This window comes from Marmota marmota, unplaced genomic scaffold, assembly GCF_001458135.2.
Source record: "Marmota marmota marmota unplaced genomic scaffold, marMar, whole genome shotgun sequence".
NCBI classification, from domain to species: domain Eukaryota; kingdom Metazoa; phylum Chordata; class Mammalia; order Rodentia; family Sciuridae; genus Marmota; species Marmota marmota.
The window spans coordinates 69536068-69545451 of NW_026000026.1; the positions used below are offsets into that span (position 1 = coordinate 69536068).

The following is a 9384-nucleotide window of genomic DNA, read 5'->3' on the forward strand; positions in this document are numbered from 1 at the left end:
TATATATATATATATATATATATATATATATATATATATATATATCTGATGACAAGTTAGGATTCATTGCTGCTCTCACTGTTGAATCATATATAGTTAATTTAATGGGAGGAATAATTTTAAGGCAGCAGGTAAACACCAAATAGCTTCTATTCTGTCAATAATTAATTATTTAAAAGTTGTAAATAGAAAATGTTTTTTCCCCTAAAAAATGCTAAGCATTTTCAAAATTGCTTGTGTGAATTACTTTTCAGATGTAAAATCTTAATATTTCTCATAAAGTGCCAAGGAAGTGTGCTGATGAGTATGAAATTCAAAAGTTATTTGGAATTTGGTGTTCAGGAGGTAATTATGTGCTGAGTGCATTGAACTCTAAATTGGAGGTGGGCACATCTGTATGGATTCACAGAAAAGAATTAAAGTCTTGAACATAAACTCATCATCCTCTATCAATAACCAGAAATTTCCATTCTTTGTATCTGATACTCCCTCACATTCTCTTGCATGAATGTGTTGAAGTCAGATGAATCTTTAGGCTATTTATTTTGAACTATTGGATTTCAGAGTATTGCTTCAGATTTCAGGAGTTTTTTTTATCCTTAGTTTCTTTTTCATCAGAATGTTATTTTCAAGAAAAAAATATATGTATGCATTGCTCTATGGAATTTTTCACAGAAGTTGAATATTACATGAACATTTTTAGACCAATAAGGCTATGGCTAATAAAACATAATAGGATACTTTTCCCTTTAGAAATGAATAAAATTGATTTGAAGAAAAGTCAGGGTTTAAGGAATGTCTAATATTGTAGGATTGTGAAACAAACAAACAAACAAACAAACAACAACAGAAACATTAACGCTTAAGACCTACATATATGCCAGAGGCATTAGTAGACCTCTGCTACTACTCAAGTATTTTTTTTTTATTTTTGCTCTTGACATATCATATATTTGAATCAAATGGGGTATAATTTCTCATTTTTCTGAGTGTACAGGTTGCAGAATCACATTGGTTATACAGATACGTATATACATACAGCAATACTGGTGTCTATTTTATTCTGCTGTCCTTCCTATATCCCCTTCCCCTCCCCTCCCATCACTTCTCTCTACCCAATATAATGTGACACGCTTCTTTTTTTCCCCCCACATCATCATACATGTATTTTGTATAAGGATGAGGGTCTCCTTCCATCTTCCGTGCAATTCCCCTTCTCCCTCCCATTCCCTCCTACCTCTCTTCCCTATTTAGTGGTAATCTTCTTCTCATGCTCTTCCTCCCTACCCCATTTTGAGTCAAGTATACTGAGGTTAGCAAAAGTTAATAATGAGTTAGCACTAGAAGAATTTTGTTTGCTTGTTTTTCAAGTAATAGCCAATCAGGTTAACAGGAAATGAATCACTTTATTTTTCCCCCAAATGCTGGGCTGTTTGTCTGCTTAATATACACTTCTAAGATATATAGTTCTTGATATTTATAATAAATACTATGAAAACTTGCAAGGAGTTTCTACAGTGTTTTCTTTGGTCAATTTTCCTTTATTTTTTTATTTCATTTTAAAATTCAGAGTCTATTTGGACAAAGCATCATTGTGAATTTTTGTGTTCTTAAGTTGTTCTTTTGGATACTTACATTAAATAATTTTAGGATTTTATAAAGTTTAATTTGCTTTTACTTTAAGGTATGACAACTATCTGTGTCAATTTGCTATGAACCTGACTTTGAGACAGATTAGCATGAAGGAACCATGCTGTGGAAAGCATCCAGGAAAGACACTTGTATAGATTGTAAGAGGCAGTGTGAGGCCAAGGGAGATGTTAAATTGTAATGTGATCGCAACAAAGACCTCAGATGACTGAGAGAAAAGTTTGGAGCTAGAATGGACATCCACATTAGTCCCAAATTTGATGAAGGGGGCTAAATCTTAATACTCTTCACCAACAGTTACTGGACATGAGCTGCTCCTGAGAATGCCACATGTCATTTGTGAAATGGCTTTCTTCATTTTAGGGACCTTTCCAGAGGGTTACTCAGCTATGAGATGTCAATAATCAACACTTTCAGCAGCTGGGGAAATGAATGCTTTAATCCTGAAGGAGAAGGAGATGGGTTTTCTAGGAACCATAATACCCACTCCAATCCATCCCTCGGCCACTTAATGCCACTTTGCTCATCTTTTCTCACATAATTTCTTAGAACAGTTCTTTCCCGATTCTAACATGACATTGGTTTGAAGGGACAAAATATAGCCAGCCCTTAACAATGCAGCTAGTATCATGATCCCTACAGATTTCATCATTTATCTTCTCTACTATATAATTGTTTCTCCTTGCCTTTGGATAGCCTCTCTATCTGGCAACCCAGACACTCATCCCTGAGGGGTTTGAAATCTTGTGTGTCAGTTATCAGTTTATTCCCATTTAGTTAAAATACACTCTTCAGTATATGCTTGGTAATAAGCAAATTATTTCTTGTAAGTATCTCTTCTTTAAAGGAACATGAAGTTAAGTTTTCTTAGGAGAGTACCCTAAATGGATTTGTAAGAGGAAAAATGGTCTCCTACTGTGCCTAGTGCTGGTTGGGGGTAGGGGACATGGGTATAAAGACAGCCAATGTTGCTTGTCCAAGTTATGAACCCAGGGGTTCTTAACCACTGAGCCACATCCCCCTACCTTTTTTTTTTTTTTTTAAGACAGGTTCTCACTAGATTGCTTACAATCTCGCTAGATTGCTGAATCTGGCTTTAAAATTTCAATCTTCCTGCTTCAGCCTCCTAAGACACTGAGATTATAGGCATGAACTACCATAACTGGCTTCAATAACACTTATTGAACATGTTCTATGGACCAAGTCAGGCACTATGTTAAGGACTTTCCATTCTATCTATCTATCTAACTATTTATTTATTTATATTTTTTTAGTTGTAGATGAACACACAGAATCTTTATTTTTATGTGGTGCTGAGGATCGAACCCAGTGCCTCACACATGTGAGGCAAGTGCTTACCACTGAGCTACAGCCCCAGCCCTCCATTTATTATTTATTTTCATATATGTATGTGTGTGTATATTTAAAATTATTTATTTATTTATTTTTGCAGCACTAGGGATTAAACTCAGGGCCTCACACATATTAGGCAAGCACTTTACCACTGAGTTACATCCCAGCCTCTATTTTAATATTTCTGAAATAATATATTTTAAAATATAACAGACGTAGAAAATATGTATACACATATATTTAGAGAGAGAAGAAAAGAATTACAAATTGTTATAAAACAAACACACCCTTCTGCTTTTTTTTTTTTTCTTTAAATCTTTCAGTACTGGGAATTGAACCCAAGACCTCACACATGCTAGATAAGAGCTCTACTACTGAGTCACAATCCCCAACCGTTTAATTTTATTGAAGACAGGGTCTTGCTAAATTGTCCAGGCTGGCCTCAAACTGTGATCCTCCTAACTCAACCTCCAAGTAGCTGGGATTACAGGTATGTGCCACCATGTTTAGAAAACAAAAAACCTCAGGTTACAAAACAAAACCTTGCCAGCATCTCAGAAGCTCCTCCTCCTGTTATAGCCTCTACCTCTTTTTTTAGATGTAACCTAAAACTTTTATAATCACCATTTCTTATTTTTCTTTGTAATTTTACTAACTATTGACATACCCGTAAACACTATGTGATTTAAACAAGAAACACCTTCTTTCCCAGGCCCTAAAGCCTCCCACTGCAGACTGCTCAGCTGCTTCTCAGAGTTCAGTCTTTCTGATCTCCTGTCTAGTTGCTTCTTAAGAAATAGTGCAGAGGGTTGGGGATGTGGCTCAAGCGGTAGCGCACTCACCTGGCATGCGTGCGGCCTGGGTTCGATCCTCAGCACCACATACAAGCAAAGATGTTGTGTCCACCGATAACTAAAAAATAAATATTAAAATTCTCTTTCTCTCTCCTCTCTCTCTTTAAAAAAAAAAAAAAAGAAATAGTGCAGAATAAGCAACAAGAAAAATAAATAAAAACTGAATATCTGCCAGGTGTGGCGCATGCCTGTAATCCCTGCAGTTTAGGAAACTGAGGCAGGAGGATCATGAGTTCAAAGCCAGCCTCAGCAAAAGTGAGGAGCTAAGCAACTCAGTGAGACCCTGTCTCTAAATAAAATACAAAATAGGGCTGGGACTGTGGCTTAGGGGTTGAGTGTCCTTGAGTTCAATCCCTGGTAGAAGAAAAAAAAAAAAAAGAACAACAACAGAAAGCTGCATATCTAGCCAGGTACTATGGCACACACCTGTAATCCCACTACTTGAGAGGCTGAGGTAGGAGGATCACAAGTTTAAAGCCAGCATTAGCAATTTAGTGAGGCCCTGAACAACTTAGTAAGACCCTGTCACCCTGCCTCAAAAAATAAATAGGGCTAGGGATGTAGCTCAGTGGTAAAGCACCCCTGGGTTCAATCCCCAATAACTCCCCGCTGAGGATGAAACAAAATAAAATTACATATCTGGAATATTCATATTGTATCCTCACATTTTATTGGTGATTTGACTCAGAATAAAATTCTAGGTGAGAAATCAATTTCCATGAAACTTCAACAGTATTAGGCTTTTGCACATGCTACATAAGTGCTCTGCCACTGAGCTACATCCCTAGCCCTTTTTAAAAATATTATTTTAAGACAGGGTCTCACTGAATTGCCCAGGCTGGCCTTAAACTTGTGATCTTCCTGTCTCAACATCCCCATTTGCTGGGATTACAGGCATGAGTTAATATACCTGGCTTCCATGGGCCTTTTTAAGGTACTTCTCCATCACAGTTTAGCTTCTAATGGTGCCCTTGAGAATTCTGGAGTCATTCTTTTCCCATCCCTTTTGAGCATGCCATTTTTTTGCCTCTGGAAGCTTTAGGATTCGTTCTTTTTGACTGGTTATGGAGTTTAGATGTGATGGCTACTGTGTTCACTACCCAGATCCTCCTTCAGAAGGCAGAACCCCAAGCTGCTGGGAATGTGGCCATGCCACTCAGCTGGCAGCCCTCTTTGGAGAACCTGTGGACCAAAGGCATTCAGAGCCAGCCTGCATCCAATTGATGACATCACTGGTGTGAAGGCCCAGCTCCCTCACCTCAGCTGGCAACAAGTCTGCAGGGCTCTGCCAGCTGTAGCACCCCCTGTGGAAAGCCAGCTAAGGTCTTCACAGGGCCTGCACAGCAGCCCAACTTCTTCTGCTCAATCTTGTTTCCTTCAACTTTCTCCCACTGATGTTGGTTCCAAGAGCTCTTTCTTGTAAATGTCCTGCCTGCTACTCTGTAGGTCATAGTTAGCCTCCAAGAAACCTCAATCTGCAACTACAACATGCCCTGTTGGTGGTCTTGTTTACAATCATCCTGTGGACAATCAGTAGGCACCATATTACTGCTAATATCTACTACCACTTTGAGTGTGATGGCATTACATCCATTTTATTAGATGCAGAAACTCAGGTTATGGAAGACTTTCATGACTGAGTTAGGTATGGTGGCACATGCCTGTAAAACCAGTGACTCAGGAGGCTAATACAGGAGGATCACAATCTCAGCAACTTAGCAAGACCCTGTCTCAAAACAAATAAATAAATAACATACTGGAGATGTAGCCCAGTGGTAGAGTGCTTGCCTAGCATGTGTGAGGTCATGGGTTTAAACCCCACTACAGGGGGAGAAAAAAAACTTGCATAGGAAAGTCACACAATAAGTAGCTGAAATAGTATTTGAAAGCAGATCTGTCTTATTGCAAAACCAGCAGTGTTCATATCTGGAGTAGTTGTGGGGGATTCTGCTACATACTCTGAGTCCCAGGATTCCTGAAGAGGGGAAGAAGAGCACGCATCAAAGTGAGTAGACCACAGGAGCTGAGGACCAGTGTGAACACAGTCCTCCTCATTCTCTTTATACAAGCCACTTTGCTCCCGATGGAGAAAACTAATTCTGTCTTCTGCAATGGACACTGCGCCTTCAGATAGCACAGCATTGACTCAAATGAAAGTCAAAATATCTCTACAGGAGAAGTGCTGAAAAACATCAGGATGAGAGCAACTGGTAAAAAAGAAAAAAATGAAGAAACAGGTTCTGTCTAGTGTTTTTCTCTTCTAACAAAGATTTGGTATTTAATTTTTTTTGCCAGCAAAGTCCATGGGACACTAGAAAGATTTCTTCTCTTTGGGTCTCCGTTCCCAACACCCCCTCCCTTATTGGGAATTGAACCTAGAGGTGCTCTGTCATTGAGCTATATCCTCAGCCCTTTTTATTTTCTTTTTCATAAAACTTGATTTTAAAATGGTATTTTATTTTTTAAAAATATTTTTTATTTGTTGATGCACCTTTAATTTATTTATTTATATGGAGTGCTGAGAACTGAACCCAGTGCCTCACACGTGCTAGGCAAGCGCTCTACTGTGGAACTACAACTCCAGCCCCTTAAAAATGATATTTTAAACTGTATAGTTACCAGAAGCACACAGTTATCAAAAATGCACACGCTTCCCTTTGCATCTGCAGCACCTTCAGCTTTTTGTGCCTGGTCTATTTGGCATCTCCATTTTCTGCAGGGCTATTCCCATCCTTGCCAGTGTCAGCTTTTCCCTTTTTCTCTTTGGCTACCTTCTCTCCCTTCTTTGCAGAGGGCTTTTTTAGGCTTGAGCTCTGGCTTTGGAGGAGCAGATTTAGCAGACAACATTGAGGATCTTCTCTGTGGTTCGTCCTTCACCTTGGCTTCATCTATTTTAGCATCCCCTGCAGTTTTTCTCTTGGGCATGGTGGCGACAGTGACAGGACACAGGTGCTGAACTCAAGGATGCAGCGGCACATGGCTTTGGTTGGTCTAGGGATGGTTCTCGCCTCTTCTTCATCTCCTCATCCCTATTTATTTATTTATTTGTAACAGGAATTGAACTCAGGGGCACTCGACCACTGAACCACATCCCCAGCCCTATTTTGTATTTTATTTAGAGACAGGGCCTCACTGAGTTGTTTAGTGCCTCACCATTGCTGAGGCTGGCTTTGAACCTGCGATCTTCCTGTCTCAGCCTCCCAAGCCGGGATTACAGGTATTCACCACCAAGCCCGGCTTAATTTTTATTTTATTTTTTTATTTTGAGACAGCATCTCACTAAGTTGCTTAGGGCCTTGCTAAGTTGCTGAGACTGGCTTTGAACTTTCAATCTTCCTGCCTCAGCCTCCCAAACCTCTGGAATTACAGGCATGCACCACTATGGCTAGGAAGAATCACCCCCCCCCCCTTTTTAAATATTTTTTCAGTTGTAGATGAACACAATAACTTTATTTTGTTTATTTATTTTTATGTGGTACTGAGGATCGAACCCAGTGCCTCAAATGTGCGAGGCAAGTGCTCTACCACTGAGCTATAACCTCAGCCCTAGGAAGAATTCCTTTTTTAAACTAGGTTTTGTTATTCCATGCTTGAATAATTATATCAAAATAGATTCTGCTGTCATGTATAACTAAAAAGAACAAATAAATAAAAACAGATTTTGCATGCACATTCTAATATGTATTGCTTAAATTATAACTTTTAAAGTCATGCCTTATAAGTACATTACAAGTTTTTCAAGGACAAAGATCACTTTATAAGCTTTACTGTTATGGCTGCCTCAGTGCCAGCCACTCACTAAAGGCTAAATTTCCAGTAATAAATCCCACAGCCTGGCAATAAGGAGCCTGCTGTACCACTCACTGCCACCAGGTGGCAGGTCTCACTCAGAAGTCCTCTTCTATAGAATTTCATCATCTCCACTTCCTTTCTAACTAGTCCAGAGTAACTTATTTCTCTGTACTGCTATAGATTGTTTAATAGTTTAAACTTCTCTCAGACCGGAGTTAGAGCCACTCCAAGTAAAAATATCTCCTAACTCAACTTGGACCCATAACTGTAAATGAACATTTTTGGAATAAATAAATGAATGCATACATGCATATTTCTATGAAGATTAATAAAATCCCACAACTAGCTCCATACTTTCTTCCTTGACAATCAATCAAGGAATATTAATTGAGAACTTCTGCATCCTATCCAGTATCCAGAAATGGGGGCTTAGAACAGTGAGGGAATAAAAACTATAATAGAGGGCTGGGATTGTGGCTCAGCAGTAGAGCGCTCGCCTAGCATGTGCAAGGCCCTGGGTTCGACCCTCAGCACCACATAAAAATAAAATAAAGATTATTGTGTCCAACTACAACTAAAAAAACAAATATTAAAAAAAAAACTATAGTAGAAGTTTTAGCAAACTGAAACCTCTCCTTGGATGAGTCCTTTCAACTCCAATTCTCACTAGGCTAATAGGGAGTAGCCTCTGTCATCTAGGCTCCTCAGTCAATGGGAGAAGTATGTCCTTATTCTTGGAGAGATCCCTGTGTGGTTGAGACTGACAAAGCCTAGCCCTAAGCAACTTCAGGACTGATGAAGGAAACACACTCCCCAACATGAAACAGATCTAGTCATGGCTTGCAGATTGATTCCCTAGTGTACCCCAACCCTCAGTAATCCACATGTTCCACAGATAACCCACTGCCTCCTATTTTACTCCTTACACCTGGAATCTTGGACCTGAAAAGAAAACTTGAAGATTTCCCCTCTTTCTTCTCTGGGCACACTGTTGGGGAACTTGGCAAGTCACTGAGGCTAAATTGAGGAGACCAAAGGGAGGATCAGGAGCTCAAGCAGCTGTGGCATTTGGACTGGAAGTCAAGTATCCCCAGGGAGTGGGAAATTTCCAGAGATGAAGGTGAAGACCAGAGATTGAAAATCCCTAAACTCTGTTCATTGTCACAGCTCAAAAGAATATGCATGGAGGCTCATTCTCCCCCTTCCTCACCTCCTTATCTAATTAGCAGAGAAGTGTAAAAAGTCAGAAATCCTATCTCTCTTCTGGCATTCTCCAGTCACCTCCACCCCCTCTCCATTCCCTCCCAATTCTTCCCCCACTTGCTCCACAGACTAAGCAGCCCTAAAGGCTCAGAGCCCTGCAAGGAACCTAAAAAAGAAATGTGGCAGAACCAAAGATTTGGGAAATTTTGTGAGAGTGCACATTTGGAAAGAAGCGTTGGCCTGGGATTGCACACTATTGTTGTAGGGTCACCAACCATCCCAGTTTGCTCAAGACTTTCCTGATATCAGCACCCAAGATCCCACATGTCATAGGAAACCTCTCAATCCCAGGCAAACCGGAATGGTGGGATCCAGGCTGTCTTGGCTGAAACTCACTGTGTGACCCTGATCACTCCCCCACCCCAGTTTCCTCCTTGTAAAATGGGACTCTCTGGCTCAGAGACACCATGGTTCCATGAATGGCCTCTGTTTCCTGAAGCTGGGCACAGCAAAGGTGACTTTATTCTTCACT

General features: G+C 39.8%; 1 pseudogene; it reads right to left on the bottom strand.

Annotated features, from left to right (window-relative positions):
* Window positions 1–5712: 5712 nt before the first annotated feature.
* Window positions 5713–6847, bottom strand: LOC107150633 (annotated as a pseudogene).
* Window positions 6848–9384: the final 2537 nt, after the last annotated feature.